Source organism: Pan troglodytes, chromosome 2, assembly GCF_028858775.2.
Source record: "Pan troglodytes isolate AG18354 chromosome 2, NHGRI_mPanTro3-v2.0_pri, whole genome shotgun sequence".
NCBI lineage: Eukaryota > Metazoa > Chordata > Mammalia > Primates > Hominidae > Pan > Pan troglodytes.
The window spans coordinates 151,540,266-151,562,712 of NC_086015.1; the positions used below are offsets into that span (position 1 = coordinate 151,540,266).

Consider the following 22,447-nt stretch of genomic DNA (forward strand, 5'->3'; position numbering starts at 1 on the left):
AATAAAATTTTTATTTTCAAACATCTGGTCTGTTTAACCCAGGCTGCTGTCTCATTAGGTTTCTCACTATGAAAGAGTAAGTTTAGAATGGGCTGGAAATTCACTATTTGAAAAATCTATATACCTCAACTTGTGTTTCCTTCCAGGAAACAGAAAAAAAAAGAGAGAGAGAGAGAGAGAATAAAGATAATGGGTGAGTAACACACGAAGCAAAATCCAAGACTTTCAGAAAGCCCTGTGAGCTAAGCAAAGATGAAATTATTTTCTGGTTGTGAGGAAAGAATGTGAGTGCTTAAAGGCTCAAGTTGCCCACAAATTCCTGGGATAGTGTGCAATCTACTTTGCTTAATTCTGTAGAACTGTTATTCCCAAACCCAGCAGCATGTCAGAATCTTTTTGAAGAGTGTCTTTAAAAAGTACAGCTTCTTGAACTCTGTCCAGGCCAACAGAATCAGTATCTCCAAGGATATAGCCCTGAAATACATGTTTTTAAAAAGTTTTTATAGTAGTTCTTATACACCACTATATTTGATAATCAAGAACCAGAGATTTTTTTTATTATACTTTAAGTTCTAGGGTACATGTGCATAACGTGCAGGTTAGTTACATATGTATACATGTGCCATGTTGGTGTGCTGCACCCATTAACTCGTCATTTGCATTAGGTATATCTCCTAATGCTATCCCTCCCCATTCCCCCCACCCCACGACAGGCCTCAGTATGTGATGTTCCCCATCCTATGTCCAAGTGTTCTCATTGTTCAATTCTCACCTATGAGTGAGAACATGCGGTCTTTGGTTTTCTGTCCTTGCGATAGTTTGCTCAGAATGATGTTTCCAGCTTCATCCATGTCCCTACAAAGGACATGAACTCATCCTTTTTTATGGTTGCATAGTATTCCATGGTGTATATATGCCACATTTTCTTAATCCAGTCTATCATTGATGGACATTTGGGTTGGTTCCAAGCCTTTGCTATTGTGAATAGCAAATAAACATACATGTGCATGTGTCTTTATAGCAGCATGATTTATAATCCTTTGGGTATATACCCAGTAATGGGATGACTGGGCCAAATGGTATTTCTATTTCTAGATCCTTGAGGAATCACCACACTGTCTTCCACAATGGTTGAACTAGTTTACAGTCCCACCAACAGTGTGAAAGTAAGAACCAGAGATTTTTTAAATAAACTTTTGTTTTTACATTGGAATAAGTTTGGATGACACTACCGAGTTCTCGTATACCTTGACTCATTTGCCCCTAATATTAACATTTCATATAATAATCATGGCACATATGTCAAAACCAGAAAATTAACACTGGCAAATTACTAATGTCTTTTTCATATTCCTGAATCCAATACAGGATGCTGTAACACTTTTAATCATCATGCCTCCTTAGTCTCCTCTGGCCTGTGGCAGTTTCTCAGGTTTTCAAAACTTTGAGAACTTTGAAGCATGTCTTCAGTGTAGAATTTCCTCTTTTTCAGACTGAGGTTGTGGGTTTTAGAGGCAAAGTGCCCTTCTCTTGCATCCTATTAGAGAGTACCTGATACCAACATAACATCACTGGTGGTATTAGCCTCCATCATTTGATTAAGGCAGTGTCTACCAGATCACTCCACTGTTAAGTTACTATTTTTCCATTCTCATACTCTGTTCATTAGAAATAAGTCTTTAAATCTAGTCAAGGGTTGGCTGTATGCGTGTTGAAGGGGTGGTATGGAGAGATGAATCAAGCTCCACTTCCTGGAGGAAGGAGTATAAGTGAAGGTTTATGATCAAAGTAGTACTTTCAGAAAACTGGGTTAACTAGGTACACTGGGGGAAGGAGACTATTGGCTGGGAAATCAGTTGCAAAATTCAAACCAGAGGAAATGAGGACCTGAACAAAAGCAAAGGCATTGGTGAAAAGGAACATATATCTAAAATATATTGTGGAAGTGAAAGAAACCATGGTTACTGATTAGACATGTGGGAGAGAGAGAAAAATATATATTTTCCAGATATATTGAGGTTTTGATCCTGAGTAACTTAGAAGAGGGTAATGCAATAAAGAACAGAGAAAGAGGATACCTTTGGTTGGGACATACAGAATTCAAAGGCTTGTGGGCATCAAGGTAGACATGTTGAACAAGCAGTTAGAAATTGAATCGCAAAACAATTTACCTCCTTGTGAATTATGCTATCTTCCAGGACCCATTATACAGGCTGCCTTTCCAGCTCTCCAATCATACTTCCAAGAAAACTGCTCACTCTCAGAACCAAGGTTCAAGTTGTACATTGGGATTTGGGTAGAGGTAAGAGGAAACACCCTCAAATAGATTTGGATCATTCCAGATGTCCTATAAATGAAGTTTGACATTTGCTCAAGTATCACCACCTCACTGTAAAAGCAACGAATCTACCTTCATTGTGAAGATTTGGGGACTAGAATTAATTAGTACAGTAACCTTATGGATAGAACCTTCAGAGTTTTTCATTATCTATGTGAAGAGATAATTCTAAATTATTTGAGATCTAGTATCTGTCAGCTTGGGAACTGGTGTCTAGTCCCAAGACTAGACAAAGGAAACCCGTATTAGTATTTTTATTTTCCATTTCAAATAAAAAGGGTATGTGTTAAAAAAAACTGAGCTGGTTCAAGCTGTAAAGCATTTCTTAATTATAGTTTGGTAATGCCTGAAAGCCAGAGGACTCCCAGACAAAAAAGAAAAAAGTATGTTGATTAAATATTTTCCCCTTTTGAGGGTAGATAGAAGGAATAAAAGGAATTTCAAAGTCTCAGGTTGTTAGGAACCTGCAAAGGGGATTTCTTTTTTTCTATTCCTTCACCTTGGCAAGGTGATAAGGCAGATGAGGAGAAGTAGGAGGCACAGGGTCATGAAAATGGACCCAAGGTGATGGGGCTCTGTTCTCTTGTAAATGGCCATCCTTCCAGGACAGCCTTTCTCACAGGCTGCTTCAGCATCTACTGACTGATCTCTGAAATTCGTTTCTCTCATTTCACCTTCATACCTCAGAGTTTGTAATCCATTCCTTTTGTGCTGTTAATGATAAACCACTTGTAAAGACCAGTTTAATTTCTAAAGAGGTGAAAATATTAATTACACAGACTTGAAGAAATTTTTTTAAATTTTTTCCCTCTCATTTTTTTTTTTTGTTGTTTAAAACAAACCTTTTTCACTTCTTCCTCTCTTTTCCTCATTTATCATCTTATTTCTTATTTACAGTTTACTTGTTTGTGTTAGTGGCAGGATGATATTAATTTCAAAACCCTTGGAGACATACTTTGTTGAATCTGAAAGTTAAAGGTGGCTTTGTGCTTAGCTTTTTCCTAGCAAGATCTAATATTAAAATGTAACTTGCTATTACAAAACTTTTCGTGTAAATTATGTGCTTTAAAAAGAAATGAGAAAGACTTCCTGAGAAAATGGTCTTTATCATGCTATATCCTATGAGCATCCTGTGGCCACTGAACACTCACATTCTCTTACTCTTACCAACCTATATCACTGTTTCCCATTCATTATTATGCTCTCACCTTCACTCTGCTCAATATTGCTTTCTTGTCCAATCACCAACAAACACTTATCTTTGCCTAGAAACCTCTTCCACATTTGGTTTTCAACACTTAGAACTTCACATTTTATGTTTTTCTCCTACCTCTCATTTTTATTTTTACTTACATTTCACCTTTTCCCTCCCCCTTTCTGGGATGATTATTAAAGCATGACTCTGCCCTTACTCAGCTGTTGAGCATAACCTAACACCCACTTTTCCTAAAACATTTAGTAGTGATTTAAAAAGAATAAAACAATAGGAAAAGAGATTGTCTGAGGATACATAGTTCTTTCAGTCTAGACCTGTGATTATCAACCATTTTGCAGTCATGGGCTGCTTTGAGAATCTGCTTAAAACTAGGAACATTTCTCCAGAAAGATTCACACAATTGCATAACACATACTGCTGTAGTCTGTTTTGTGTTGCTGTGAAAGAATACCAAAGACTGCATAATTTATAAACAATAGAGTTTATTTTGTTCACAGCTCTAGAGGCTGGAAAGTCCAAGAGCAGGGTGCTGGCATCTCTTGAGAGCCTTCATGCTGTGTCATCGCATGACTTAAGTCAGAAGGGCAAGAGAGGCAAGAGCAAGAGATAGAGAAGGCCAAATTCACTTTTATAACAACCCATTCTCACAATAACAAACCTACTCCTGTGATAATGACATTAATCCATTCATAAGGGCAGAGTCCTTCTGGCCTAATCACCTCTTAACAGTCCCATCTCTCAATATCATCACAATGGCAATTACATTTCAACATTAGTTTTGGAAGGGACTTTCAAGTCATAGCACATATCAGTCTAGGTACACGGATTCCCTGAAACAAGGTGAGTCACTGCTTTTCCAAGTAAGCTAAATTATATCTTATATGAAAATGGTCAATTAGAAATCATTGTCCCTGAACAGCATTATTTGGGTGATTCCAGAACTGTTTCTAAGGAACTGTTCCCTAATGTTAAGTCCGCAAAGCATAATGGGATACACTTCAAGAAGCACATCCAAGAAATTCATTATTTTATTAAAGGAAGAGATATTATTCAGCAGTTTGTTCTCTGATTCACATCACACTCAGCTTCAGAAATCTCTCTGTTTTACTACCAGGAAGCCTGTGCCAGGCACACTCCCACTTCCAGATTCTCCTACCTGACCTTGTCTTCTTTAGAGATGTTTAGGGTTGACACTCACCTCCTCCAGGTGTTTCCTCAACTACAACCTCATAGTTTCTAATATTCCAGTAAAGGTGCTCATCCAAAGGCTCCCCTTCTTTCTCATGTGACTCTGTGATGTTTGTTTCTAAAACATCTCTACCAAAGTGCCCATACTTGTAGAGACAGTGAGTGTATGGTGCAGGGGAGGAAAAATTTCTCCTCTACCTTGTTAGGGTTTCTGGCTGGGCCTAAAAATTAAACTGATATCAACAAATGAAGAGGAGAAAGCATACACATTTTATTCAGTAAAATTTTACATGTACATGTGCGTTCTAAGGATATATTAAAAACTGAAAGAAACAGAGCCAAACACTTACATACAGGGTTGAACAAAGAGTAGTAAATTACAAAAATGTAACAAGACAAAGGAGTTTGGGCTAAGACAGTTAATAGTGAAAAAGTAACTAGTAACTAGAAAGATAAAGGTTAATTTAAAAAGGTTTGTTTGTATACATTTTTCTTGGTCTCCACTCCCCATCTCTGGAGATGAACATGTCTTAGTTTCTCCAAGTGCAGGGAAGACATCTTTCACATGGAAGTTTTATTTCCTGCTTTCGGGAAGAAAAGAAGGAAGATCAGAGTGCCCTTTTGCATCTACTGTTTTTGAAATTCTTTTAATTCAAAATAATCAATATGCCAGAGTGGCACGTTTTGGAGTGGCATGTTCTGAGTTCTTTCAATGTCAACAGGGCTTTTAAAACTTCTGTTTTCGTGTAAAAATACACATGAAGTTGGTTTTCTACTCCATTTGATATAAAGATATTATTTTTAAATTACTTGCCATTGAGGGAAACAGATTGTCCATGAACATACGCTATGTAGATCTAGGACTTGCAATATTGGCTGAGCACTAGAGAAGAAGCCTAGGGTGTATGAATTCCGTGGAGATTGAGAAGCTCAGCAATAGAATATTCATTGCTTAGTCTAACTCTTGTTTTGTAAAGTATCTCTACTTGAACATTTTTTTGAAAAAGTTTTTTTGCCTGAAAAAATGCTTCTAGGTCCAGCACCAATTTTGCCTCTTCCATGATCATGACCTATTCTCTAATTCCCATAACAGGAATTAATTGCAACTTCTCCCGAAAAAGAAGTCAATTATATTCACAGAGATCATAAAATGTAAAAGAACTGACTGAGAAATGCGAAGTAAATGGACAGATATTTTTAGAATCCCTATAACGTGCCAGTATGTTCATAAATTATTTTATTTAATGTTGCATTAATTCCATGAGATTTCTACTGTTATTCTCAAATGAAGACACATAAGCCAGATGTTGAATAACCTGCCCTAACACACTGCCAGAAAGTGGCAAAGATAGTTAGAAATTTTTGTTTGTTTAGTTTTAAAATCCGTAATTTTTATTGCATCTAGTTTAGTTTTCTGGCCTCTATAGCAATTGCCTCTCAAAAATGGAGACAAACAAATGAACCTACTTAATTCTCAAAATAGAAATGCTAATGAGTACTGATAATGACTTTGTATTTTAGTATGTTTTTTCAATGAAGAAATTACTTTGTAAGACAGTATTTATTATTTACAACAAGTTTTCTTGACACTGTTTTTCATCCATCAAGAAGCGGCATATCACTGAATAAAACGGTAGAATAGAGGACGCTTTTGGTTTACAACTTTTATATACAGACCCCTGGGAAGTTACAGAGGTATTGCCAGAGTACCTAAATCTATATGTGCATTTTGAATTGTTTGCAAGTTGAATAATGTATCTCATGGAAACATTAATTTGCATCTAGTCTTTAGAATGTATAAAGAGAATATTCCCAGTTAAGAAATATTTTACCGAATTCAGTCATTTTTTACACTTTATTTTTTAACTAAATGAATACTTATATACCTGAAAGCACAGAGATAATCAATGATTTTATTTTATTTTAGAAAGTGGTTTTAGTGCTGATAAAGATTGAGAACTCCTAGAATTTCTTTTTTAAAGAAAAATTGCTCCATGTGGTTTTCGGAAGTAAACTAAATTTACTTTTGCACTGCACTGCACTTTATGTCTCTCTGGAAACATTTTGAAGTACATGGTGGATTTAATCCCATTAATCTTTGGAAATATGATGAGTGGTTCCGTTTCTGATTTTTCATAATCAGCTGGCCTAGCTATAAGATATTATTGCCTTATAGGGACATCTGCTGGTAGATAAATAAAGATCGGGAACAATAAAATACTGTCTTCTCAGTATTTCCCAGGGCATCCCTCTGAGACTGCAGGCTTGTGTGCATCTGCTTCAGATAGTGCATGGCTGTTCAAGTTCTGAATATTGTATCATTTCACAGTCCAATCCTGCTGAGGTCACATAAAACTTGCCTTCATTATATATATGCTTTGTTACCACAACAGATTCACACAGGTATTAACTTAAAAAAAAAAAAAAACTGACCACATATTATCCTGGAAACCTCAGGCTTTCTGGAAGCTTATGTAGTCTGGGGCAGATGGCATGAGAATTGCCGCACTTGGAGTACACAGACTCCCCACAATAAGTCGTCACGTGCTCTGTTACCTGCCTTGGCTTTTTCAGATACGCATTATCATCTGATACATGCAAAAAAAAAAAAAAAAAAAAAAAGCCGCTCTTTCTGTTCCCAAATTCCAAAAACAAAAGTAAAATAAATTTAATCATGTTACCAACTTCTTAACCTTAAGGCCTTTTTTTCACAAGGAAAAATATCCTAATAACTTTATCATTAAGTTGAAATGCTCCTCTTTCACTCAGCTACACAAGATTTTTCAGTAAGAATTAGCTGCACTAATTAATTACTACCTATTACTTCAAAAATAATTACTTGGTGAAAGTAAAGCAACTGGTAGTACTATTTCTACTAACCTTAACCATCACCAGAAGGATGAAATAATTGATTTTCTTTTGGTGTTTTATTGAACAAAGATTACCTTCATACTCTGTCTTTGGAAAAGCAGCACTGTATTAAATCACATATTGTAGACTTAAAATTAAATTGCCCATAAACGTCAATATTGCCAACAGTACAGAGTGGTAACTTATTCATGCCACTTCTTTAAACTCACCACACATTAATGTGCTAATGTGATGGAAAATAAAGAATCATCATGTGCCTTCCAAATGCTGCTTTCCCTATTGTTTATATATGTATTTTGTAAGTGACTAGAAGACTGTTTCATCAGCTAAGGGATGCCTTGCCAAAAGAAATGACATAATCATTAACTAATTACAACTAAATAATAGCATCACACATTTTGACAGGTTAACACACATTCTATTACAAGTTGGAAACTTGAGAAAGAGAATAATAAAGCTACTACTCTTGCAAAATCCTCAAATGCCAATAGGGAAAATAAACTCTTTAAGGATTTTCACCAACCATGTGTTTTTCTTTTTCTTCTTGCCCTCATTGTACAAAAGCAAACAATGTGAAGTTGAGTTAACATTCTAAACTAATTCAGTAATCAATTAACTTATTTTTACCAATTTTATCCAATTATAAATCAGAGTCTACCCACATTCACAGTTCAAACATGCTGAAATCATCATTTTGGGCCCTTTTCCCCTTTATCAGTGAAGCAGCAAGATACATGTGGGCTCAGATATAAAAAGAATGAGGAAAACCAGGAGAGGAAAATTGGCATTTTCAGATGTAATCTAGTTCTTTAAAAATCCAAAAGCAAAACACAAAGACGTGCCTGAAATGGCATATTACCAGAATTGTCTCTGAAGAGCTTCTCAGTTTAACTGAAAAAAAAATTTTTTAGAAGGATTAATAAAAAATTAAATCATCTATTTTATAATTTCTTACAAAATGACTCCAATACTATAAGTAGAGTGTCTCATTGTTCTCAATCACCCCCTACATATTACACCAAAATTCTTCAGAAAAGAAAAAAAAATAGAGAGTGCTTTCTAAGCCCTGTCCTTTAGAAAGTAAATAAGATGACAATTAAAGAATTGTTCTCCACCCTTGTAGGCACTGAAGTATATATAAGTAAGTACTACAGACTGTTAAACCCCATACAATGTGACCAGAGAATCATTACATGTCAAGTGGCATGCATTTAAGTATAGAATATCTAGTTGTTGGGTTTTTTCTTTTAGTTTACTTATTGTAGCTTGTAAAAAATTTTCCCTTAATTCTACTGTTATAAAATTTCACTAGCAAAGACATAAAGTTGGCCAGTTTGCTACTGCTAGGGTAATGAGTAAAGAGAGTTGGCATATCAAACTAAACACTGGGCAAACACAAAACATTGGAAATCAATTACAATATAATATAAGAAGTAAGTCATTTAAGATATTTTGTCCTTAAGACTTGATATGGAATGATAAAAATTTTAAATGACTATATATTTTCCTTGTGGGAGAAAACTGAATGATTACTTAGCATACAACAAAAGAGAATCTAAAAGGAAGGAATGTTAACATAAGAAGATGAAATGAGATCCATATATTAAAGGATGATATTAGTATTGCAAACCCCCAAAAAATTGTAGAAAAAATTAAATTACTTACCTTTCTAGTTCAGTACAAATGTCCTACAGCTAATTATCATGAAATATTGCCTGGAAATTAACCAGTCATGTTGTGTTTCTATCTCCAGATTTACAATTAGTAATGCTATTAATGTGGTTCCTGTGCTTAGCGTTACTAATTATATTGCTATGAACTAATGGTGTTAAAAATAGCAATAGCCATCAACTACCAATTAATGCTTAATGAGAGCATATAAACCCTGGCATTGTAATGAATTTCAAAATTATTGTTGCTTGTATTCCTTTTGCAATCGTGCAAAAATGGGTGTAACCAGTAACCACTGAAGTAGGGCATTGACTGAAAGCATAGTTACCACATCATTGCAGGAAAATCAAGAGAAGAAATAAATGGCTCCTTCAAGTAATATATATGTGTCCTTTTAATCTTACAATTCAACACACAGATTTTTGGAAAGATTCTTTTCTAGTTATGCATATAAAAACACAACTGAAGCATGATTTGTAAAGATGTTTCAAACCTATGAATAAAATAGGACTTTTTTAAAAAACTTTGGAAGATTAGTTTCTATAAAAGAACCAGTCAGCAAATCATTTTTCCTAGAATTTACATAGGATATAATATCTCAGAAGTTCAGACATAAGATAGGGATATTAGCTAGGTTAAGCTGGGTTATGCTACAGTAACAAATACCCACCAATGGCTTAACATTCAAAAATTTATTTCTTGCTTATGCTATATGTCCAGCATTGTCACTTAGGGACTAATGCTCACTAGTTACTCAGGAACCCAGGCTGAAAGAGATTCCATCTTGTCATGTGTTTTCATTACCTGCAGAGGGAACTGGGAAAATTGTCTTCTGTCTATTATTTCTATCCAAAAGTGACTTATATTACTTTAGATGACATTTCATTGGGAAAAAAAAAACAAGTCATATGCTTGTGTCTAATTTCAAACTGATGGAGAATGACAGCAAGAAAGAGAAAAACTAGAAAACCAAGAAACAACTATATATGTTTTAGTACTTTGGCACTGTTTTAATGACCAAAGCAAGAAGACTTTCTCTAAAATGGAAAACTTCACTGGGGAACTGTCTGGTGGTAAGGGAATATTGAATAAACACCAATACATCTCTCTGAGTCTCTGGAAATATGTTATTTGACCTTGTCACTAAAAAAGCCATTTCCTACAATGGGCTATGGGTATTTTCCTAGTAGTACACAGAACTGTGGTATTTATCTTTTCAACTTCAAAAATGTACTTTAATATTTTATCTTGACAGCAGCCTTTTCATCCCTTGGTCCCAGTCAAAACTATAGTGAATTTCAGGAATAGTAAAGAGTAGAAGTCACCATAGAATGAGGTAAACAAAGGAGGAGCTTAGCCAATAAAGTGGCTAATGATGTGAGCATATTATGTGTATGTGTTGGTGTATTGTCAAACCAGTACAAAAATATAATTAAGAAATCCACACTAATTATGCCAATTAGACACTAAAGAAGTGTTATAAATAAGACTATACCACCCCAAAATATGACAGTGACGTAGTTCACGAGATGGCACCCCAGAATATACCCAAAATATAAGTTTTGGTATATTGACTATTTTGAGATTGAGGCATTTTGAAAAACAGCAAATGAAAGGAGAATCTTTCTTTGAACTCCCTTTGCCTACCTAAAGACAAATCTCCCAAAATAAACTCCATTGTTATAAACCATCTCCCCATGAGTTTCATCAACTAGGAAGATGGACTCTTATTACAGGAGCAGAAACTAGAAGTTGACAACACCCTGACAAACTTTGTCTGAATCTATCATTATCTCCCATCTATTCTTCCTAAGGACCCATTCATCTTTCCTAAAAATCATTTATTCTCCCCTAAGTAACCAACATTTCTCTTCCCTTTCCCTATTAAGATGGTTTGTAACTCTCACATCTCATGGTTTTGTGGGGTATTAGTTTTTTCTTATAATTACCTTGTGGACATATTAAAAATTAATAAAGTTGTATGCTTTTTCTCTTGTTAATCTTCCTGTTCTCAGTTTTTCTTTGTTTTGTTTTGTTTTGTTTGTACACCCAGCTACCAACCCTAGGATGATAAAGTCTTTATTTCCCTGCAGAAGATTTAAAAAAGACACTAAAGAAGACTCTCAAGACTTAACCACAATTCTTACAAATCTACACTTTACTGAAGGAGAAGGATAAAATATAGCATCAGCATTTTAGTAAGAATATGCATCCCAGCCAAAGGCTGTCTTACAGCAAGGGGTCCAGAGTGGTCTGATGCAGGCTCCAATTGTCCTCCTTTTTGCGAGGCCATACTGGATGCACTTTCTCACTTGCATCAGTGACATCCAACATGTGCATGGAACACCTAGAAAACAGGGGCTCAAAATAAAGTCTTGGTTGAGTCTTCTCATACTCTGCTGATCTAAAGGGTCATCACTGTTATGTGACTTGCCATAATGGTGGAGTCCACTGGCATCACACCTGAACAGGGTATAAACTGTCAATCTTGCTGTTACTAATAGCCTATACTGACAAGCTGGAACAAACTGTCCTGAAAGTTGTCTGATAAGTATGGTTATACAATTATACTATTATGTTTTTTTCATCCCAAGGCCAAGGCTCAGCATCATTAAGTTATATCTCTTACAAAGCAGCTTAGGACAATCCCAAAATAGAAGTAGCACTCATAGCACAGCATCCAAATAGGTTTCACAAACTGCTAAGCATATGAACTTAGAAGGACACTTATAGTATTAATAGAGCAATTCAAAATACTGGGGTTTAAGGATGAGCATACTTCTTGGCAAGGGACATATCTGCATTGTCTGAAGTTATTTCCAAACTGCATCCCACCCCCCCGCCCCACTTCAGTGTCCTCCAAAACTTAAAGACTGTCGTTGTGCTGAGGCACCGAAACTGAGGCTGGTATGTTTTAGGAGTACTTGCTATTCTAGTTACTATTCTGTGTGTAACATATTGCCTCACAACTTAGAAACTTAAAACAACTATTTTATTAGACTTGCTGAATTTATGCTTCAAGAATCTGGAAAGAGTTCATCATGATGGAGTATCTACTCTGCTATGTCTGGGGCCTCAGCTGGAAGGACTTGAAGGCTAGGGGCTGGAATCTTCTCAAAGACTCCATCAGTCACATGTCTGATGGTTGATGCTGGTTGCCAGAAAAGACTTCAGCTGTGCTCAGCCAGAACACCTACACACAACATCAACATCCACCAGCACCTCTCTCTGGGGTCACGTCACAGCAGGTAGCCAAATATTTCTTACATGGTGCCTCAGGGCTCCAAAATTGAGTGCACAAAGAGAGAGGAAGTAGAAATGTCAGTTTTTGTTTTTGTTTTTTTTCCAAAGTTCTGGAAACTACTCCAGCATAACTTCCACTATGCTCCATTGGTCAAGCAGTCACAGGGCCCAAATTCCAGAGATGGTTCAGGATATAGATCCCACATCTCAATAGGGGGAGTATCAAAGAATTTGGGGGCTATGTTATAAAACTGTGACATCTGCCTACAATAAAATGATTTCATGTTTGGCTTCCAATCTTCAACTTATATTCTGTTTTGCCAGATACCTAGTATAAAACCAGAATTCTTGCTTTTTTGGAAGTTTACAATTAGAATTCACCGAAGCAGCCTTTTAAAAAAAATCTATTGAGTAGTAAGACTGGGCAGTCAACAGAGGGTACACTTATAGTGGCAAATTCCACTACAGGTTCTTGACAAAAGTTACTGAAAACTGATGCAACAAGATTGGAAACCTATTTTTGTAGTTCATAGGCAACCGTAACTACTGAAAACTATTATATAATTTATGTAAATTATCTTCTAGAGAAAGAACACAAAAGTTCAGTGATCATGAATTATATTCACCTATCTAATAGAGCACTCACGAACAAGGCTCAAAAAGATGATAGATACTCATTTTGTGATTAAGTTTATTAAAAGGAGCAAAAAAGTATCAGTGCTCATTATATTTTGTTAATGTATATGATCAAATGAATGGGTCCCATCATAAAATTTGCTAAAATAAAAATATTTTTATTTAATGTAGCTAAAGCTAGAGGTTAAAGCCTTTGATTACATTTTCAAAAATTTGCTGGCACTGAAATTTTTAACAGTTGGGAAAGAAGACATGGTAGTTTGAAAGAGAATGATAACATATGTATTGATTCCATCATTGTAAGCCATATATATCTAACTTGCTATAAAAGTCCATTTCAATTGAAGAATATAAAATAACAAATCTGATCGCCTTTATATCCAAAAGAACTTTAGTTTGAATTTCAACATTAAAAGTATATATCCAATATGATTACACTAATTGATATTCTGGACAAACTCCATTGAAAATAAGCACAGGAAATGATAATTGCATTTCTTTTGGTTCTTACATAGAACTAGCTTTAAAATGGATATTTGAGTTATTTTCCCCAAATAATATTTTCATGTGGAAGTCTTATTCCATATCCTGAATAAGATGAGAGTTTCTTGAGCATGATATTTGTCTCCTCATTCACTTCTAGGATTTAGTCCAATGAACTGAATGGTTAGGAGTTGTTCCCTTTATTTCCCCACATGTTTTGTTCATTATTTCCAACTTTTGGCAGTTGGTTGATGGGTTGATGAATTATTCTGCCCAGATAGGAATCTCTGCTTTGTAGACAAGGGTATATGTATAGCTTGCCTAGAGGTGTGTCTGTTTTTATTTTTTCTTAAATTTAATTGTGAATTATTCAAGACAAAAGAAAATGACATACTCTTATACAAAATATTGATAATTACACAATGGTATGCTAATTAGCTATGTGCCTTTAACTTAAAATAAAACACTGAATCTTGAAAATGAGAGAAAAAATCTACATAAGCAAACAAAAATATAAAAATCATCAGAGGAAACTTCACAAAGCAATGTATAGGATCTATTTTTCAAAGCTGTAAAATTTTATTAAAGAGCATAATCATGTTTCTTGAGAAGATTATATGTGTGTGTATATATATATATATATATTCCAAACAAAATTATATTGGAGTTGATAGAATTATATTAAAGCTCACATTGAAAAATAAAAGTACAGACAAATAAAAGACAGTTTTTGAAGACATACCTTACCAAATACCAAAACCTACCATGAGGCTATTGTAATAAAATAATAGTTATAAGCACCTAAATAGAAAAATAAACCACTAGAACAGATTCAAAGATCTCCAAACAGAAAAGAATGTTTAGAAAAACACTAAATAACATAGATGCTATTCTATTTCAAATTTGATATTGTTGTATATTAATATAAAATTAAAAATTAGAACCTCTACCAGAAACTATAAAAATAACTCCAAATAGAATAAAGTTCTAAACCTTAGAGAACAATTTAGAAAAATACTAGGAAATAATTTGATCTTAGAGTAAAGAGAATCTTCTTAAAGCAAATAATGAAACTCAATAAAATGAATCTCAAATAATGAAAAATGATCATAAAAAAGAAATGTATATAACTGCATAAGAATTAAACCACATATTACAACAAACTATAAGTAAAAATATCTGCAACACAAATGATAAAAGGTTAATATCTATAAGTTATTCAATGCCTACATACTGATAAGGAAACAATTCACAGAAGAAATACACATGGACAATAAGCATGAAATAAGGTACTCAACCTCACTAGTAGTCAGGAACAAAACAGATTTGAACAACACAAAGTACAAAGAAACACTGAATTAACAAAAATTAAAAGAACTATGATAACCAGTATTAGTGACTATAACTGGTAGGGGTTTAAATTCTTAAAACCTTTTTATAAATAATCTAGCATCATAAATGAAAGCAAGACATATACACATTAATTGTCCCAGCAGTATCACTTGTGGAAATCTACTCTGCAGAAATAAAAGTGCTGCCAGTATGTAAAGATACATGGAGGCAGGTGCTTATTGGAGCTTTCTTGGAACATCACAAATATTGGAAAATAACAATGACAAAGGCCATTATGTCCACTTATAGGAGAATGGTGAAATAGCTTCCAGGATGTCCACACTATGAAATATTATGTAGTTATATGAAAGAAAGAGCTCTGTATATTGACTGGCAAGGGCATCCATGATATATTAAATTAAAAAGTCAGCTTCACACTAGTTTTTCTACTGGAATCCTGTATCTGTTTAACCAGAGCGAGAGAAAGAGAGAGACAGAGAGGAGAGAGAGAGAGAGAGAGAGAGGTAAAATATGTAAGGATGAAGTTTGTATAAAAAGGATATGGAAAGATAGCATTAGGGTTAGTTATATTTGAGGGGTGGAAATTGGGGCTAACAGAACAGGAGGGAATAATTACAATTTTTTCATTATCTCTTGGTTATTTGTAATTTAAAAAAACTCAAAGGAGACAGATGGCCTTGAATTCGTTTTTAAAAGCAGGTCCCCACTTTGCCTATAAAGATACACATAACCTGAAAGTGAAGGGGCAGAAAAAGATATTTCATGCAACTGGAAACCAAAAAAGAGCAGGAGTAGCTATACTTGTATCAGATAAAATGAACTACATAGCAAAAACTGTAAAAAAGACACAAAGGAGGTCACTATATAGGGATAAAGGGATCAATTCAGCAAGAAAATATAATAATTATAAATATCTATGCACCCAATACTGGAACTCCCAAGTGTATAAAGCAAACATTGGTAGATCTAAAGGGGGAGATAGACAGCAATACTATAATAGTAGGGGACTTTAACACCCCACTTGCAGTAATAGATGATCCAAACAGAAAAACAACAAAGACACATTGGAGTTTACACACTAGACCTGATAGACCTTACTGATGTTTACAAAACATTTCATCCCACTGCTACAGAATTCACATTTTCTTCATCAGCACGTGAAAGAAGGATTCTCCAGGATTATCTCCAGATAATCTCTTAGGCCGCAAAAAAAGTCTGAACAAATTCAAAAAAGTAGCAATCATGTTAAGTATCTTTTATGCCCACAGTGAAATGAAACTAGAAATCCATAACAAAAGGAACCTCAAAAACTTGACAAACACATGAAAATTAATAACATGCTCCTGAGTGATCAATGGGTCAATTAAGAAAAGAAGGGCATTTAAAAATTTCTTGAAACAAATGAAAATGGAGAAAAAACTTAACAAAATCTATGGAATACAGCAAAAACAGTACAAAGAGGGAAGTTTATAGCAATAAATGCCTACATCAAAAAAGTAGAAAAACTTCAAATAAACCTAACAACATATCTCAAGAAACTAGAAAAGGAAGAACAAACCAAACCACAAATTAGTAGGGAAAAAGAAGAAATAAAGATCAGAGCAGAAATAAATGAAATCAAGAAAAAAAAAAAAAAACACTACAGACCGAAGGTCAACTGAATAAAAAGTTGTTTTATTGAAGACTTAAACAAAATCCACAAACCATTAGGTAAACTAACCAAGGAAAAAGAAGAGACAATTCAAGTAAATAAAATCAGAAATGAAAAAGGCGATATAACAACTGAGACCACAAAAATACAAATAATCATTGGAGACTATGATGAAAAACTATATGCAACAAATTGAAAAACCTAGTTGAAATGGATACATTCGTGGACACATACAACCAAGATTGAACCATAAAAAAAAAGAAAACCTCAACAAACTAATAAGTAACAAGATTGAAGCTATAATAGAACACCTTCTATCAAAGAGAAACCCAGCACCTAATGGTTTCACTGATAAATTCTACCAAACATTTAAAGAATTGATACCAATTGTACTCAAACTCCTAAACTGAAGAAATGGCCCAGGTGTGGTGGCTCATGCCTGTAATCTCAGCACTTTGGGAGGCTGAGGCAGGCAGATCACCTGAGGTCAGGAGTTCGAGACCAGCCTGGCCAACACGGTGAAACCCTGTTTCTACTAAAAATACAAAAATTAGCCAGGCGTGGTGGTGGGGGCCTGTAATCCCAGCTACTCAGGAGGCTGAGGCAGGAGAATCACTTGAACCCAGGAGGCAGAGGTATCATGAGCCAAAATCGCGCCACTGCACTCTAGCCTGAGTGAGAGTGAGACCCCGTCTTAAAAAAAAAAAAAAAAAGAAGAAGAAATGGGAATACTTTCAAACTCATTCTATAAGGTCAGCATTACCCTGATACCAAAGTCAGACAAAGACGAAAACAGGAAACTATAGGCCAATATCATAAATGAACACAGATGCAAAAAAAATCTTCAACAAAATACTAGCAAATCAAATTCAACAACACATTAAAAAGACTATTCATCATGATCAAGTGGGATTCATCCCAGGGAGGCAAGGATGTTCAACATACACAAATTAGCATAGCACATTAACAAAACTCAGAACAAAAATTATGACTATTTAAATAGATGCCAAAGAAAGTATTTGATAACATTTAACATCCCTTCATGATAAAAACTCTAAAAATACTTGGGTATAAAAGGAACATAACTCAAAATAATAAAGGCCATATATGACAAACCCATGGCTAACATTGTACTGAAGAGGGAAAAATTGAAGACCTTTCGTCTAAGATCTGGAGCAACATAAGGATGCCAAACTTCATTGCTTTTGTTCAACATACTATTATGATAAATGCATTCAGCAAAGTTGCAGTATACAAAATTAATATATGAAAATCAGTAGTATTTATATATAAAAAGAGAACAAACTGAAAAACAAATCAAGAAAGCGGAGTTCATTTAACCAAAGAAGTGAAAGATCTATCAAAGGAAAACTAAAACACTGACAGAAGTTGAAGAGGACATACAAAAAAAAGAAAAGATATTCCATGTTCATAGATTGGAGGAATTAATATTGTTAAAATGATAATACTCCTGAAAGCAATTTACATCATCAAAATAGATATTCCAAGCTAAGTGATAAAAAATTTCATCTAAATTCAGGAAAATTTCAGAGACCTGAGGCCTGAGCAAGTTGAGGGCAGCTCCTGAAAAATTGATCTCAGTTTCACACAGTGATAAATAAATGACAGAAATGTTGCTAAGGTTGCTTGGCTCTTGTACCTGGTGGCAGGCAAGCATGTTGCCAGCGTCCCTCTGCACTGGGAGGATTTCTCAGGAGGCCGTAACATCTGTAAAAGTGGAACAGGGAGCACTTCTAGCGCATGACAGCTTCCTCATTCCACACAGGTGGCTTCATGAACAGCTGACTGTGCTTGTGGGAAACTTTGAGACCTATAAGGCAGCTCCTCCCTCTGGGAGCATGCTGAGCTATCAACTGCTCTACTTATCTCTGCAAAGATATCTGCATCTTATATTATTTAAAAAATTGTATGTCTTTCGAAAGCATCTGTTGGTGCCTTTCTGTCAATCACAATACTGCCTTATTGTGACTATCATGCATTTATAAAGTGAACTTCTAAGAAAATATAAACAACATGGCTTTTAAAAATTTCCAACTTTTATTTTAAGTTCAGGGGTACATGTGCAGGATGTGCAGGTTTGTTACATAGTTAATCATGTAAACCTGGCTTCTTTTCTAAAGCTGACCTAATTTTTTAAAAATTGTTTGCTTTCTAACTGACAAAATTCTTGTTTTCACATGCATAATCCAGTAAAATTATATTTACAACGAGGATAATATTCAAAATATTTAACAGCTAGTGTGTGTTTGGCATGGACTCGTCAGAACAGATGCCATCCATAAACAACTAGTACTGGTAGATAGCAATAAAACACCAGTCTTGTTTTCAACTCTCTGTGAGTAACTAGTACAAAATAAAAAATAGAAAAGGGATCAATAAGTCACTGGCATATCTAAACTTCTCTGACAGATTTTTAAATGACCAAAAGGCATTCTTAAAATAAATAACATTGTGCGAAGGAACTTGTCTCCTCCCTGAGAGTTTTTCATACAAATAGAATTTACAGCGATAATACACTGGCAAGCAGCTGGTAGAAATATAGTAGCATTGATGCACTTAAAATTAAGAATTCCAACATTAGCAAGCCTATTTATTTGTCTGCTTATACATTTATTTATACCTCACTTTGTTTTATGTAAACTTTGAAAAGGCCTTATGATATAATGAATAAGAAGTTCACCGACTGCACTTAACAATTCTAGAAAATATATTGAGTAAAAGATGGCATAGCTTGGTACAAGTATATTTGAGTTATACTCAGAAATATACGCTATAAGTACAACACGGTTAAATGATTTAATTGTACTTATTAGTGCGCCTGTAAAGTTAATTCAAATGATGCTCAGCAAAGGCAATAAACATATAAAAAAATTCTATAACTTTCCCCATTCAGCTAAGCCATACCCTTTATTTTTGTCTATATTATTTTGCTGTACATCTATACAAAATTTTGAGCCTAAATTCATTTGAGTTTAATTTTTCAAAAGTAGTAAATAATATGATTTATTATGTTTTAATTTACATCTGTGCTTTCCCCAAAGGTAAAGGTAAAAGATCCAGTTTGATCTCTGTACTTATACAATCCTCAGCCTCTATTTATCATATAAACACTGGTGCTAATTAAAATAATGGATTCTTTTAGTAACACATTCCAGCTAAACCCAGAATCACAGAATAATAATTTTTACCATATAGGGGAGAGATTTCATCAAACAATGAGTATGTCTATATAGTTAGGCATTTTTACTGTATTTCTTTATATTTTGCATATTAGACATATTTTAAATCCCATGAGTCCTGCAGTAAATTTTATACATTGTAAATATTTTGTCCTTGACTGATTCTCAACTTTATCTAATACATTTTTATATTTGTAGTTCATTTTTGTTTTAATGTTGTTTCTTCATGTCTAAAACTATGACTTCTAATCAACCTATTGATATTTTTATTTCTATATTATTTTGCAATTCATTGTAATTCATCACAGAACTTGACATATTTATTAACTATAAATGGGTTGTGGCCAAATTAAGTCATTAAATATGCCGTGTGACTTTCCCTAAAATATGCATGGCTCTTCTAATTAAAACAAATATTTATTTATGAAATTACGTAGGTTGTCTAACTCCTTGAACATTAGGAGATATAAAAGATACACACCATTATATTGAATAACTCTGGCATGACAACTGTTTCAATTTAACCTTTGGATTTAAAGCTCTATTTTCATTATAATCCATATGTAGGGATGTGTCAGCAAATTTTCACGATCAAAGAGAATATTGTGTATACTATATTTGCATTGCACATTTATCTTTCCAATGGGTCTTGCATAAACGAGGAATAATAACATCAATAAACAAAACCTATACATAATAATATAAAATATTCATCTTTGCCAATAGTTTCAATCTCTATTCCACCAAATCATCCCAAAATTTGTTAATCAGCAGCAAAATGGACAGACACAAAGTTCACACCCTTGCCTTGTCCATGCTCTAGAGGAAGTGTTAATGAGCATAAAATTAGCCAAAAGTTGGCAGCAGTTAGATGAAAGAGAAGCAGGAGGTCTGTGGATAATTCACAAACTAATCACCTTCTGAGTAGTTGGAAATAGGCCACCATCATTTTAAACTTAGTTACAGTCCAGTATGCATTTTTCCCGTGAGCACCTTTGTTGCACATTGCATAATATCTATTTCCATTTCTGCCATGACTACAAACTAAACTTGAACGATTTTATAATGATTTAAAGAAAAGCCTATAAAAATTCAAAAGCACACTCCTAGAGCACCTTCTGTGTGCTCGGATATATCCAAGGCTCAAGGAATACTGGGATGAACAAGATACATTTTCTTTCTTCATGGCACTTAAATTCCAGTGGAGAAGACCTACAATAAATAAGTAAATGGTGCCTTGCAAATTATTCTATCGCTGAGCAATATTATTGGAAATAGGAGTTATGGAAGGCATATTGAGTCGGCTGAGGAGAAAGTGGGCGATGTCTAAAAAGAGTCAATACACTACTCATTCTAGAAGCTCAAAGTTTAGAAGAATAGGAAGAGGCTTCTTGTTCTAAGCCTGTGTCCAGGCAATATTTTCTCTACAATTTCTTTCAAATAAGTTGCTTTCCTGATTGCAACTATTCCCACTCATCCATCTTTGCTTTTCTAAAATGCCATTTAAATATGCAACTGCCCTGCTCCAAAATCTATTACAAAAAGAATCAGTTATTTAATGTGCATGACTTCCAAAATCTGTTTCCAGCCCACAGCCCTAATCATCTTAATCTATAAAACATACACCTGGCTCATCAGACAAGCATACTCATCTGCCATGTTCATTCACACACGAGGCTTCTATCGCTTAACCCTGCCCTTAACCCAACATGGTTTAGGAAATCCAGCATGAGTGCTACCTCCAGCTTTCTCTAAAATGGTGACACAACAGAAAAAAGATAAGCTTTGGAGTTAAATTCCCAGGTGAAAAGTCCCTGGGCCTCCCTGAAATCTAGTTTCCTTGTCTGCAGAATGAAATGAAATAATCAATACTGTCTCAAGAATATGGTAAAGAGAATACTGAACCCATACTAACCTTGCTTTATTTTAATTTCTCTTTCATTTATTGACATAATGCTATTTTTATCTTTGTTTTATCTAATAATATTGATGACATTTGTTAATTCTGTCACTCAAGCAAAATTGCAGTCCTATGAGGACATACACTGTATTTCTCTCTTCTGTGTTCCTTGCTACAGTGCTGGACATACTGAAAATGCTCAGAAATATGTACTACCAATTGATGAATGAGATACATGATTGCCAATAAGTTAAAAGAAATAATTGAATAATTAATGTTTTTGATGTAGTACAAAGGTGCTTCAAAGCATAACTGGTTAGCAATGAAATCCAGCTTTGTCAAATAATAAAAAAAGAGAAATAATGTGAATAAGGTAGAAATATTTTACCAAAAATTTTAATATTTCCTAAAATTTAATTTTGGGACATTCAGAAAGAAGAAAAGTATTTACATAAGAAAGATAGAAGGCTGGGTGCAGTGTCTCACGCCTGTAATCCCAGCACTTTGGGAGGCCCAGGCGGGCGGATCACAAGGTCAAGAGTTCGAGACCAGCCTGACCAATATGGTGAAACCCCATCTCTACTAAAAATACAAAATAAATAAATAAATAAATAAGCCGGGCGTGGTGGCATATGCCTGTAATCCCAGCTACTCGGGAGGCTGAGGCAGGAGAAACGCTAGAACCTGGGAGGCGGAG

General features: G+C 34.5%; 1 long non-coding RNA gene across 1 annotated transcript in view; it reads right to left on the bottom strand.

Annotated features, from left to right (window-relative positions):
• Window positions 1-1,377: 1,377 nt before the first annotated feature.
• LOC129143542 (uncharacterized) overlaps window positions 1,378-22,447 on the bottom strand; it is a 98,623-nt gene continuing 77,553 nt past the window's right edge. Inside the window, exon 3 of the long non-coding RNA XR_008547134.1 lies at window positions 1,378-5,323. This is a non-coding gene — a long non-coding RNA (uncharacterized LOC129143542). The remainder of the gene's footprint in view (window positions 5,324-22,447) is intronic.